Raw genomic sequence first — 13,387 nt, 5'->3', positions numbered from 1 at the left:
GATGATAAAGAATCAGATAAACATTGACATCACCATAGGGGAGTAATAAAACTCCAATAATTGACCTTAAAGAAATGGGAGATCTATGAATTGTCTGCAAGTAATTCAGATTATTCCTCTTAAAGAAGTCCAGTGAACTACAAGAAAACACAAATAACTAAACAAAATTGGGGGAAAAATGCACGAACAAAATGAGAAGTTCAACAAGAAATAGAAACCACAAAAAGAAAGAAGAAAGAAAGAAAGAAAAATCCTTTAAATGAAGAATCCAGTAACTTCCGTGAAGAATTCAATTGAGAACCTCAACAGCAGGGGCGCCTGCGTGGCTCAGTGAGTTAAAGCCTCTGCCTTCGCTCAGGTTACGATCTCAGGGTCCTGGGATTGAGCCCCGCATCGCAGAGAACCTGCTTCCTCCCTCTCTCTCTGCCTGCCTCTCTGCCTACTTGTGATCTCTGTCTGTCAAATAAAAAAAAAAAAAGAAAGAAAGAAAAAGAAAAAGAAAAAAGAACTTCAACAGCAGACTCCATCAAGCAGAAGAATCAGTGAACTATAAAATAGGGCATGTGAAATTTTCCAGTCAGAACAGCAAAAAGAAAGAAGAATTAAAAAGAGTAAAGAAAGCATACAGGACTCCTAGGACACCATCTAAAGAACTAATATGCATTTTAAGAATCCCAAAGAAGAAGAGAGTGGGGAAAGGGGGACAGAAAGTATCTAAAAACAATAATGGTTGAAAACTTCCCAAACATGAGGAGAGAAATGGGTATCAGAATAATGACACCCAAAAGACCCCAAATAGATTGAATCCAAAAAGGGCTACATGGAGACACATTTTAATTGTCCAAAGTCACAGACAAAGAATTTTGAAAGCAGCAAAAGACTGACACATCACAGTGATGTGTGATCCCTCCCATAAGACTATGGACAGATTTCTCTATAGCAGTTTTTCAATCAGGAGAGAATGAGGTGATACATTCAAAGTACTGAAAGAGAAACAAAAGCTGTTAACTAAGAATAGTACAGCTGGTGATGTAGTCTTTCAGAAATGAATGAGAGGTAAAGACTTTCTCAATAAATAAAAGCTAAGGAAGTTAATCAGCATTACATCTGCCTTACAAGCAACACTAAAGGTAGTTTTTCAAGGAGAAATAAAATGATGCTAATTAACATCATAAAAATATACAAAATGTTTGTAGAACTGGTAATAGTAAATATATAGTCAAAATCAGGTTCTCTAATATTGTAATCGTATTCTCAAATATGTAATTTATTTACAACTCTAGTTTCAACTATAATAATTTATTTTTTGATACATAATATAAAATATATGTAAACTGAGGGGTGCCTGGCTTGCTCAGTCAGTGGAGTATGTGACTCTTGATCTCAGGTTTGTGAGTGTGAGCCCCACAATGGGTGCAGAGATTACTTAAAAATAAAATCCTGAGGGCGCCTGGGTGGTTCAGTGGGTTAAGCCGCTGCCTTCAGCTCAGGTCATGATCTCAGGGTCCGGGGATCAAGTCCCACATTGGGCTCTCTGCTCAGCGGAGAGCCTGCTTCCCTTCCTCTCTCTCTGCCTGCCTCTCTTGTGATTTCTCTCTGTCAAATAAATAAAATCTTAAAAAAAAAATAAAATCCTGAAAATACTATATATATATTTCATACACACACAAACACACACACACACACACGTGTGTGTGTGTGTACATACTGAAACATTAATAACCGGAACTGTGAGTGAGGGGAGAAGTAAAAATTTAAAGTTTATGTTAGTAAAATTGAGTTGTCATCAACTTAAAATAGAATGTTATAAACAGATTTTATGTTAGCATCACAGTAGCCAAAAAGGAAAACCCTGTAGTGGTCACATAAAAGATTATGATAAAAGAATGACAAATTATTGCCACAAAAAGTCATCAAACCACAAAGAAGCAACAAAGTATCTACAAAATAGAAAACAGTTAACAAAATGGTAGTAGTAAGTCTTGACGTATTAACAGTTTAAGTGTAAATGGATTAAATTCTCCAATCAAGAGAAACAGGATAACTGAATAGAGAAAAATACAAGATCCAATAATAAGCTGCCTACAAGAGATTCCCTGTAGCTTTATTTATTTTATTTTATTTTTAAGCTTATTTGTCAAAGAGAGAGCACACAAGCAGGGAGAGCTGTAGGCAGAGGGAGAAGCAGGTTCCCTGCTGAGCAAGGAGCCTGATATGGAACTCAAACCCAGGACTCTAGGATCATGACCTGAGCCAAAGGCAGCCACTTAACCAACTAAGCCATGCAGGCATCCCTCCCTGTAGTTTTAAAAACACATGCAGACTGAGAGTGAAGAAATGGGAAAAAAGTATTTCACACAAATGGTAACCAAAAGAAAGTAGAGATGCTATACTCATATCAGATAAAAGAGACTTTAAAAATAGTCAAAAGAGATGAAGAAGGTCCTTATATAATGATAATGGAGTCAATCCATTAAAAAATACATAATTTTAAATGTTTATGCACCCAATATCAGAGAGCCAAATATAAAAGCAAATACTAGCAGAACTGACTGAAATAAATAGCAATAAAATAATAACTGGAGACTTTAATATCCTACTCAGCAACGGATATACCATCCAGAGAATCAGTAAGGAAACAGTGGATTTGAATAACATAAATCACAGCCTAAGTGACATATACAGACACAGAACATTTTGTAGGATAGAGCAAATGTTGGGCCATAATACAAGTTGTAGTAAATATAAGAAGACTGAAATCACACCAACTATATTTTCTAGCAACAATCATATGAAAGCAGAAATCAATAATGGGAAAATTTGCAAATATATGGAAAAAAATTTTAAGTATTTTATTTGAGAGAGAAAGAGAGCAAAAGAGAGAGAAAGGGAGCATGAAGCCGGGGAAGGGGTTGGAAGAGGAGGAAGCAGACTCCTGGTTGAGCAGGGAAGCCAACCTGAGCTGAAGGCAGTCCTTAACCAACTGAGCCAGCATTACCATGATATCAAAGCCAGATAAGGCCACTACAAAAACAAGAGAAAAACAAAACAAAACAAAAAAACTTACAAGCCAATATCCCTGGTGACTAAAAATGCAAAAAGTCTCAACAAAATTCTAGCAAACTGAATCCAACAGCACACTAAAAGGATAATACACCATGATCAATTAGGATTCATTCCTAGGAGGCAAGGATGAGTGAACATATGCAAATCAAAAATTGTAATTTACCACATTAATTAAAAAGATAAAAGTCATATGATTATCCCAACAGATAGGGAAAAACATTTAAAAATTCAACATCGATTCATGATAAAAATTCTCAATTAATTGGGCATAGAAGCAGATTGGGCATAGAATTCTCAAATAATAAAAGGCCGTACATGACAAACCCACAACTAACATCAAACTCAATGGTGAAAGGTTGAAAGTTTTCCCTCTAATATTAGGACCGAGTGAAGGTTGTCCAGTCTCATCACTATTTAACACAGTACTGGAAGTTCTAGCCAGAGCAATGAGGCAAGAAAAACAAATAAATGGAATCAGAATTGGAAAGGAAAAAATTAAATTGTCTTTGTTTGCAGATGACGTTTTGTATACAGAAAATCCTAAGGACTACACCAAAAAAACATATAACAACTAATAAATGACTTGGTAAAACTATAGGATACAAAATCAACATACAAAAATCAGTAACATTTCTATATACTAACAAATTAAAATTTAAAATAAAGAAAACAATATTATTTACCACAGCATCAAAAACAATAAAATACTTAGGAATAAATTTAACCAAGTAGGTCAATGACTTATCAACTGAAAACTATAAAACATTGTTAAAAGAAATTGGAGAAGATATAAATAAATGGAAATATACTGTGTTCATGGATTAGAAAAATTAGTATTATTAAAATGTCCACACTACCTAAACCCCTCTGTAAATTGAATGTAATCCCTTTCAAGATACCTAAGGCATTTTTCATAAAAATAGAAAAATAATCCTAAAATTCATAAAGAACTGTCTACACAGCCAGAGTAATCCTGCAATAGCCAAAGTTATCCTGAGAAAGAAGAGCAAGGCTAGATGCATCACACTTCCTGATTTTTTAAAAAGATTTTATTTACTTATTCGAGAGTGAGTACGAGAGAGAGCAGAAGAGGGTGTGGGGGAGGAAGGGGAAGGGAGCAGCAGACTCTCCACTAAACAGGGAGCCTGATATGGGGCTTGATCCTGGAACCCTGAGATCCTGAGCCAAAGGCAGATGTTTAACTGACTGTGCCACCAGGCGCCCCTACACTTCCTGATTTTAAATTATATTACAAAGCTATAGTGATCGACACAGTATGGCACTGGCATAAAGACAAACACATGGACTAATGGAAAAGAACTGAGAGACCAGAAGCAAAGTCACACGTAAATGGACAACTGTTATTTAACAAGGATGGCATGAGTACACAATGGTGAAAAGGTAGTTTCTTCAATAAATCGCACTAGGAAAATTGGATATTCACATGCAAAAGAATGGAACTGGACCCATATCTCACACCATTCACAACAATTAAGTCAGTTAAATACTTAAATGTGAGACCAAAAACTACAAAACTCCTAGAAGAAAAGTAGGGAATAAGTTCCTTGACATTGGTAATAGCAATTATTTTGGGGGGGGGGTGGACAAGACACATAAGGCACAAGCAACAAAATAATAAATAAAGAAGTAGGACTACCTCAGCTACAAAACTTTTACACTATAAAATAAGTGATCAACCAAACGAAAGGTCAGCCTACAAACTGGGAGAAAATATTCTTAACCCGCGCATCTGATAAGGTGTTAATATCCAAAATTTGTAAGGGACTTCTAAAACTCAAGAGAAGAAAAAAAAAAAAAAAAAAAACCCTCCAAGTGGGGCACCTGGGTGGCTCAGGGGGTTAAAGCCTCTGCCTTCGGCTCAGGTCATGATCTCAGGGTCCTGGGATCGAGCCCCACATAGGGCTCTATGCTCAGCAGGGAGCCTGCTTCCTCCTCTCTCTCTGCCTGCCTCTCTGCCTACTTGTGATCTCTGTCTGTCAAATAAATAAATAAAATCTTAAAAAAAAAAAAAAAAAAACCCTCCAAGTAATCCATTTAAAAATGGGCAGTGAACATGAATAGATATTTTTCCAAATATCTAATATTTAATATCCAATAGATATTTTTCAAATGGCTAACAGGTACATAAGGTGATGCTTAGTGTCACTAATCATCAGGAAAAGGCTAATCGAAACCCGAGATACAAACTCACCCTTGTCAGTATGGTTTTTGTCAAAAATCGAAACCCGAGATACAAACTCACCCTTGTCAGTATGGTTTTTGTCAAAAAGATAAGAGACAGCAAGTGCTGTTTGGGATGTGAAGAAAAGGGAATCTTGTATACTTTTGGTGTGAATGAAAACTGGTGCAACCAAATGGAAAATAGTATGGAGGTTTATCAAAAATTTTAAATGAAACTACAGTATGATCTTAACCAATTCAGCTTCTAGGTGTGAACTGAAAGGACACTAAATCACTATCCTGAAGAGGCATTTATCTGCTGTGTTCCAGCAGCGTATTCACAACAATCGAGATAAGGAACTGACTCAAGTGTCTGTAGATTGATAAATGGATAAAGAAAATGTGAAATACACACACACACACACACACACACACACACACACACACACACACAGAATCCTGCCTTTTGCAACAGCACAGATGGACCTCGAGGGCATTATGCTAAGTGAAATAATAAAGGTAGACTGTAGAATGTCACTTAAATGTGGAATCTTGAAGAAGAAAAAAAACCTCATGGGAGCAGAGAAAAGGTTGTAGCTTGCTAGAGGGGAGGGGGGATGGGTAACTGAGGGAAGGGGGTGAAATTACGAATTTCCAGTTATACGAGAACTCAGTTCTGGAGATGCAATGTACAGCATGAGGACAGCAGGTAACAATGCTGAGTTCTATATTTGGACGTTGCTCTGGGAGTAAATCTTAAAAGCCATCAGCAGAAGAAAAAATTCTGCAAGGTGATGGATGTTAACTAAACTTATTGTGGTATTCATTCCATAATATTTACAAATATCAAGTCATTCTGTTGTACACCTAAAACAAACACAATGTTATATGTCAATTACATCTCAATAAAAATGGGGAACAAAGTACACATTATATTAGCCAATAATCACTGATATGAACACATTTATCCTAGAGAAATACAAATCTATATATGGTTTCTCATAGCACTTAGAATTGTATCGTCAAAAAATGTAAACATCCAAAATGTTGCTCAGCATATGGACGAGTATACTGACTGTCATACCTCCATACCATGGAATACTGCCCACCATTAAAAAGGAACAAGCCACTGATGTACATCACAACTTAGATGAATTTCAAGAGCATTATGATGAGTGAAAAAGGGCAATCTCAAAAGGTCACATACTGTGTTTCCATTTCTGGAACGTTCTTGAAATGACAATGATAGAGATGGACAACACATTAGTGGTTTCCGGGGCTGAGGAACGTGGTGGGGGTGGAGGGGCAGGAATGCATAGGGAGACTTGTGCAGTGATTTGTAATAATCTGTGACTCGATTAGCTACAGGCATCTATACATGTGATAAAATGACATAGGACTGTCCCCACAGAGTGCACCAATATCAAGTTCCTGATTTTGATTTTAGGCAATAACTGTGGAAGATGTTGCCTTGGGGAAACTGGGTGAAGGGCACCTGGGACTGCTTCATACTATTTTTATAACTTCCTATATATATGTGATTAATTCAAAATAAAAATTAAAGACCATAAAATAGAAATTCAGTTTAAAAACTGATATCCCAGTTTGTTCTTGTTCAAAACACTTTAAAAATGCAAAGAAAACATTGTTTTCTTTTTTAGTGTGAGTAGTTTTTTTTTTTTTTTTTAAGATTTATTTCTTTACTTGAGATGAGTAAGCACAAGCAGGAAGGCCAGCGGTACACAGAGAACCCCAAGCAGACTCCACACCTGGTGTGGAGCCCAACCCCACGACCCAGAGAGCGTGACCTGAGCCAAAATCAAGGGTCCGATGCTTAACCAACTGAGCCATCCAGGTGGCCTGTTCCTCGGTTTTCAAAACAGAAGTTGAATATAAGACAAAAAAGCTAAAATGTACTCAAACCTGAGACTTTCAAAAGGATAAAAACTGTATTTCTACATAGTGATGTGAGTCTTGAGGAAATAAACTTTAAGAAACTTCAGCCACAAACACATTTTAATTAACTTTATTATTAAAAATATGTATTGAATTCGGATCTTGTGTTGGATTAAGTCTCTTTTGAGGCTCACTGTTCACTGAACTCAATGATGGAGATATAAAGTATTCTCATTTCTATAAATAGTAACAAAAAGCAAACTTTACTAGAAATTTTTAAGTTTCAGCGCACCTAGGTGTCTCCATCGGTTGAGCATCTGCCTTCAGTTCAGGTCATGATCCCACGGTCCTGGGATCGAGCCCAAGTCAGGCTCCCACTCAGTGGGGAGCCTGCTTCTCCCTCTGCCTCTTACCCGGCTTGTGTGTGCACTCTCGCGCTCTCTCTCTCTCTTTCAAATAAAATAAAATCTTTAAAAAAAGAAGAAAAATTTAAGTATCCTCAAATAAGTATTCTCAAACATATTAGAGTCATATATAGATATTCACTTTTATGACACTGTTAAAAGATAAAGCCTGCCGTGTATATTCTGTACAGAATGAAAGAGCAAAGAAGCTGAAATCTTCATTTCTTAAATTTGGTTGGAGTAAATGTGCACTCATAGTAGTAGTCTATTTTGCATAAAAACAAGAATTCAGGACTCGAGGCTGAAGGAATAGGGTCCTAAGTAGCCTATCACCATACTGCGGCCCCTATGGAGGCTTTCTGAGGCTTTAGCTTCCTTGTGTTCAAGGCAGACACACCAATACATCGTACTGTTGTGATGCTTAAGCTATGTCATAAATAATAAATTAATATTGTCAGGTGGTGTATCAATATTAATGGTTAAACTCAGTAATAACATGTACTTAATAACATTATTGTTAAAACAATTCTTAAATCTTGTTAAAAGATATATAGGGCAATTTTTTCTTCAAATATTCTGCAAATTCAATATAATATTTCACTCATTTTTTAAAAAAGATTTTATTTGACAGAGAGAGAGATCACAAGCAGGCAGAGAGGCAGGCAGAGAGAGAGAGAGTGGGGGAAGCTGACTCCCCGCTGAGCAGAGAGCCTGATGTGGGGCTCAATCCCAGGACCCTGAGATCATGACCCAAGCCAAAGGCAGAGGCTTAACCCACTGAGCCACCCAGGCGCCCCTAATATTTCACTAATTTTAAGACACATTTTTTCCACCCTAAACATATCTGAAATTGACAGGTATCTTATTGCCCCACATCAGGCTCTCTGCTCAGCAGCGAGCCTGCTTCCCCCTCTCTCTCTGCCTGCCTCTCTGCCTACTTGTGATCTCTGTGTCAAATAAATAAATAAATAAATAAAATCTTTAAAAAAAAATGATGCATCACTAATGCTCTTGATAACAGAATATTATGTAGAAAAACATGGACTTCAAGATTCCGAGTTGCAAGTGAATTCGAAGCACTGGACTCTGAATGTGCAAATGTTTTAAGAGCATCTCAGCTAATTTTGTGTGTGTACTGGGGTGATATACAAAAATTTTAAAAGTGCTTTCCTTGAGTATGAAAAATACCAGGCGATAAAGAGTTGTATCGTAGCTGATGATGGCAGTGTTTTCTTTCTTCGAAGCACACGAGACAGCGGTGTGTAAGGGTGCATCTTAGCTTCAACAAAACTCCTTCCTGCTCAGAACACTGAATCAATAAAAGTACAATCAAGTCTGACAAGAGTGATACAAAGTAACGACAGAAAATGCTGGTGCTTGACAGGAGTGCAGGATTCCACGGAGGGTGCACCAAGACCGGTCTGGGCTTTGATTCCGTCAGGCTCTCCAGTGATTCGAGTTTGGTCACTAGAGTTTCAAAACCAAGCGTGATTTCTGGTCTATCCTAATCAATATTTGTCACAGACTGCTAACTGTGTGCCAGGTAGGGAATTAGTCAGAAAGGCATGCAGAACAGAGGGAGACGTGATCCTTGCTTTCCTGGTGGTTCCTAGCTAGTGAGGAAGACTGACAAATTAGACATTGTTGCAAACACAGTGAAGAAACAGCTGGGAAAGGAACAGAAACGAACAATGGGGGATATTCAACTCAAGGGAGTGACCCTGGTAACGCTTACAGAGGGCTCACTCCTTACTGCTGCTCCATATACTCTTGAGTCTTCAAAAGGAGCGTGTAAATCAGATACTGCTGTCTGCACTAAACAGGAAGGGGAGCTCGGGCTTTAAGACCTTACGCAGTTTGCTCAAGGTTATATGGCAGGTCAGCAGGGAGCTGGCCCAGGACCACGTGGCTCCAGATTTTGCTCTGGTTCTCTACAGTCTCAGGGAGTGCCTTCCTGAGAAGGTGTTATTTAAGCGGACACCTGAATGACATCAAGACAAGAAGTTGGGGGGGGGGGGGAAATCTTGTATAAAGCCCTAATGTGGGAAGGAGTCCTTCTGTTTGAGGACATGAAAGAAGGCCAGCATCAGGGGTGCCTGGGTGGCTCAGTGGATTAAAGCCTCTGCCTTTCGCTCAGGTCATGATCCCAGGGTCCTGGGATCAAGCCCCGCATCGGACTCTCTGCTTGGCAGGGAGCCTGCTTCCTCCTCTCTCTCTCTCTCTGGCTGCCTCTCTGCCTACTTGTGATCTCTGTCTGTCAAATGTATAAATAAAATCTTTAAAAAAAAAAAAAAAAAAGGCCAGCATCACCAGAATTCAGTTAAGGAGAGAAGAATGCAGGGGAGGTAGGGCTCCAGAAGGCGGGCATCTCCTCATGCGGGACCCGATAGGCCACAGGGGGCTGGAATTCCATTCTACGTGCAGTTGGGACCACAGAAGACTTTGCACTGTGCAGTGACATGGTCTGATTTATTTTTTCAAAATATCTTTCTGGCTGATGTGTGAAGAATTAATTTTTTTAAAAAGAGGTAAGAGAAATAGAGTCTAAGTTAATCATTTATTCAACAGATACTAGAAAGTTTACAGAGTAGCTGTTACTTTGGGAAGTACTGTTCTAACTACTGGACGTACGGCCAAAACCCGTGGAGACAGGGTCCCCCACTCTGGAGTACACTCTAGAGTACCGCACACACACGCGCGCACGCATACCCACACCCACACAACTATCACCTCTCGTGCAGCAACACATTCTCCCCTGCACTGGACAGATTCCATCAGCAGACACATTGTAGTATCTCCCATCTTTAAATAGCAAACAAAAATCTGTCCTTTGAACTTTCATTACCCTCTACCGACCATCCCGGTTTTCCACTGCCTGACCCAGAAAGTCTGCAGCAGCTTTCCATCCAGTGGCCATCTGAGCCCACGACCGTCCAGTCCTCTCACCCTACATCCTGCTGAGTCAGTGTCGGCACACCGTGCTCTCATCTTCTCTCCACACTCTAGTTAACTCACATTGCTAACTAGTCCCCCCTTCTTGAAAACGCATCTCTAGTTTAACGCTCTTCAGGATTCCTATCTTGCTGGCCTCTCCTACACTGTGCGGTCAGAAGCACATACGATGCAGTGATCAAGGGTGTGAACTTGGAGACCTAGCTCTGAAGACCGGCTGCTTCAGAAGTGCTGATGGCAGGGAGGACTTAGGAAAACAATGTTGCCCCTTCTCCTGCAGGCAAGATAATGAATCAGTCTTGCCCGTGAGACACGATGGTGGTTTAGACCAGAGTGTTAACAGTGGAGAAGGAGAAATTTGGATGGTAGCTCTAGTTTAGAAGCAGAACCAATAGAATGGAGAATAGATTGGCTATGCAAACTGAGAGGGGAAGGGTAGCAAGATTTCTTTCTTGGGTAACTGGTAGAATTTAAAAAAATATTTATTAACGTCTTGAAAAGTTAAGCTTTGCAATGGAATAAAGTTGTGACCCAGTAAGGAGCTAATGAACATTATCTCCCCTGCTCCCCAAAATTGATGAAACTTAGAGGATTTCATCTGATGCTTTTCCAATCAAATTGAAACCGGGGAGAGGATATGTGATTTTCCCAAAGTCACACAGATAACTGGTGGTGGAACTGGAAACAGAATACAGGTTTCTCAGAATCCCACTAAGAAGCGACAGTTCAGGATCTGGCAAGTTGACTAAATTACAGGCTTGCTGAACCCCTAACACTTCATTCCTCTTTTCTCCCTCACCAATGCAATAAAAATAATAATAATAATAATAATAAAATGTTTGGGATTCCTGAATATAGTTAGGCACACTTTATATTTCCTTAAGAAAAAAAACGAGGGAAGTAAAGGTAGACAGAATATAAATACCAATGTTAGTTTATAAAAGGAGTAAAATCTATTGTAAAAGTTCATCAAAACATGTGTATACTATTTGTAAAACGTAAGGTATGCATTAAATTCCCTCTCAAGTAGTTTACATTCTGACTTGCAAGATGACACACATAAAAATAATTCGGGATAATAGATGTCATAAGGCTGTATAAGAATAGTTGCCAAATGAATTAAACAGAATTAAAAAAAAAAATACTCCGGGGTTGTCCTTAAGAAAAGGTCGGGTTTGTCCTAAGCCTTGAAGGACAAGTAAGAATTTACAAATAAGACAGGGAAGGGGATTCCATTAAACAAACCTTAAAAGAATGTCCCCTGTAGTACCAGGGATAGAAGGGAGGGGGGAGAGTGAGGTGGTACGGAGACATTCTCCTAGGTATGACATTTGAGCCGAGACCAGAATGACACAGAGGAACAAGAAATGTGATGACGGGAGGACAGAATATTCTAGGCAGAGAAAGCAAGTACGAATAACCACTGCACTGTCTGTCTACCAGGCTCTAGTGGTGAATACACAGAGCTCAGTTCAATGCTAAAGGAATGAACTATGAATTCCTAAACCTGTGTTGAAATCAGCCCACAGATTTCTCTTTCTCATCACAGATTCTCCATCAGTAACAATAATTACTACTGCACAGAACATGGAAGTGTTTTGGAAACAGTGAAATTTTAAAAATCAGTTCAAAAAGCCAAGAGCGGAGAAGTTACCATATGCTCAGATACAGAAAGTTAAAAATGGAGAACGGAGTTGTGATGATTGGGGACAGGAGAATTAGTAGGCACCGTATACTTCACGTATCTACACATTTTCACTTATTGCGGGGTTTTGGCACATGTTCCCTCTGCCTTGCCAGACTGTAAGCTCTCTGCAGGTGGCAAGCAGATCTTACATAGCGCCCCTGACACAGGCTCTTAGTATTACCCAAGTTGATCTACCAAGACACTATGTTACATCCCTTTGAGGATTTGTGTGTGTTGGGCGTTCAAAACCCCACCTACCTGCAAAGGATTGAAAGGGGCTTGTGATATCAGGAAAACTTAACAGAAACAAGCATAGATAAAAACAGAATAGAAGCCATCTTAAAGAGGGTGGAAATAATCCTTAAGTCACTGTGTGAATTACTACTGCTGGCCCTGGGCTGATGTCCCCTGGCCGCCAAAGGGCGGAGGGGACCGTGTACATCTCAGCGGATGGCATTTCATCTGCCGCGAAGTTAGGCATCGACAGGGCTCCGCAGAGGCCAGTACCGCAGGGGCTGTGGTCACGAGGGTCCCCCAGAGGCATCCAGACGGCCCTCGGTCAGGCCTGGGAAACAACCGAGCCAAGGCACCGAGCCCCCGAGGAAGGCTGCTGAGCTAAGTGTGCTCCGCCGCTCCTAGGGCCCCCGGTGCCTGGGCCGCCGCACAGCCGCAGCGAGGGGTCCCAGGGCCGGCGGGGAGGCCAGGTCGGGGCGGCCGCGGGCACAGCTCCGGGGACCCCGAGCGCCGCGCTCCCCGTCGCCCATAGCCCTCCCCCACCCGGCACACGGGCGACCTGAGGGGCGGCCAGAGCCCGGGGGATCCCCTCCTCCTCGGGCCCCCCAGCACCCGGCGCTGCCATCCCACTCCTCCCTCAGACCCCAGAGCTCACCCACCTGCAACTGCAGTCTCCGAAGTCTCCACCCTAGTCTCGCTGCCTCCGCAGGCCTGACTGCGATTGGCCTGAACCGCTGTCCCGTTAGCGCTTCTCCGAGTGTGACTGGCGTAATTAGGGGGCTCTCGGCCTTGGTCCCTCCCTCTGCTCGCCGCGAGGCCCCGCCCCTCGTGTCGTCACGAGCTGGCGCAGAGCGCCGAGCGCAGAGGCGGGCCTCGGTCTCCGCCCCTAGCCCATCTCTCCTGGAGACCGCAGCTGGGCCGGGGAAACCTGCGCTCCTTGTGGGCGGGGCGTCGTACGCGTCGCCGT

General features: G+C 40.9%; 1 protein-coding gene across 1 annotated transcript in view; it reads right to left on the bottom strand.

The window, feature by feature from the left end:
• KBTBD3 (kelch repeat and BTB domain containing 3) overlaps positions 1-13,206 on the bottom strand; it is a 36,403-nt gene extending 23,197 nt beyond the window's left edge. Inside the window, exon 1 of the mRNA XM_046017308.1 lies at positions 13,080-13,206. The gene's annotated coding sequence lies outside the window, so the exon portion shown is untranslated. The remainder of the gene's footprint in view (positions 1-13,079) is intronic.
• Positions 13,207-13,387: the final 181 nt, after the last annotated feature.

This window comes from Meles meles, chromosome 8 (assembly GCF_922984935.1).
Source record: "Meles meles chromosome 8, mMelMel3.1 paternal haplotype, whole genome shotgun sequence".
Taxonomy (NCBI): Eukaryota; Metazoa; Chordata; class Mammalia; order Carnivora; family Mustelidae; genus Meles; species Meles meles.
This window is presented reverse-complemented; position numbering and strand designations above follow the sequence as displayed.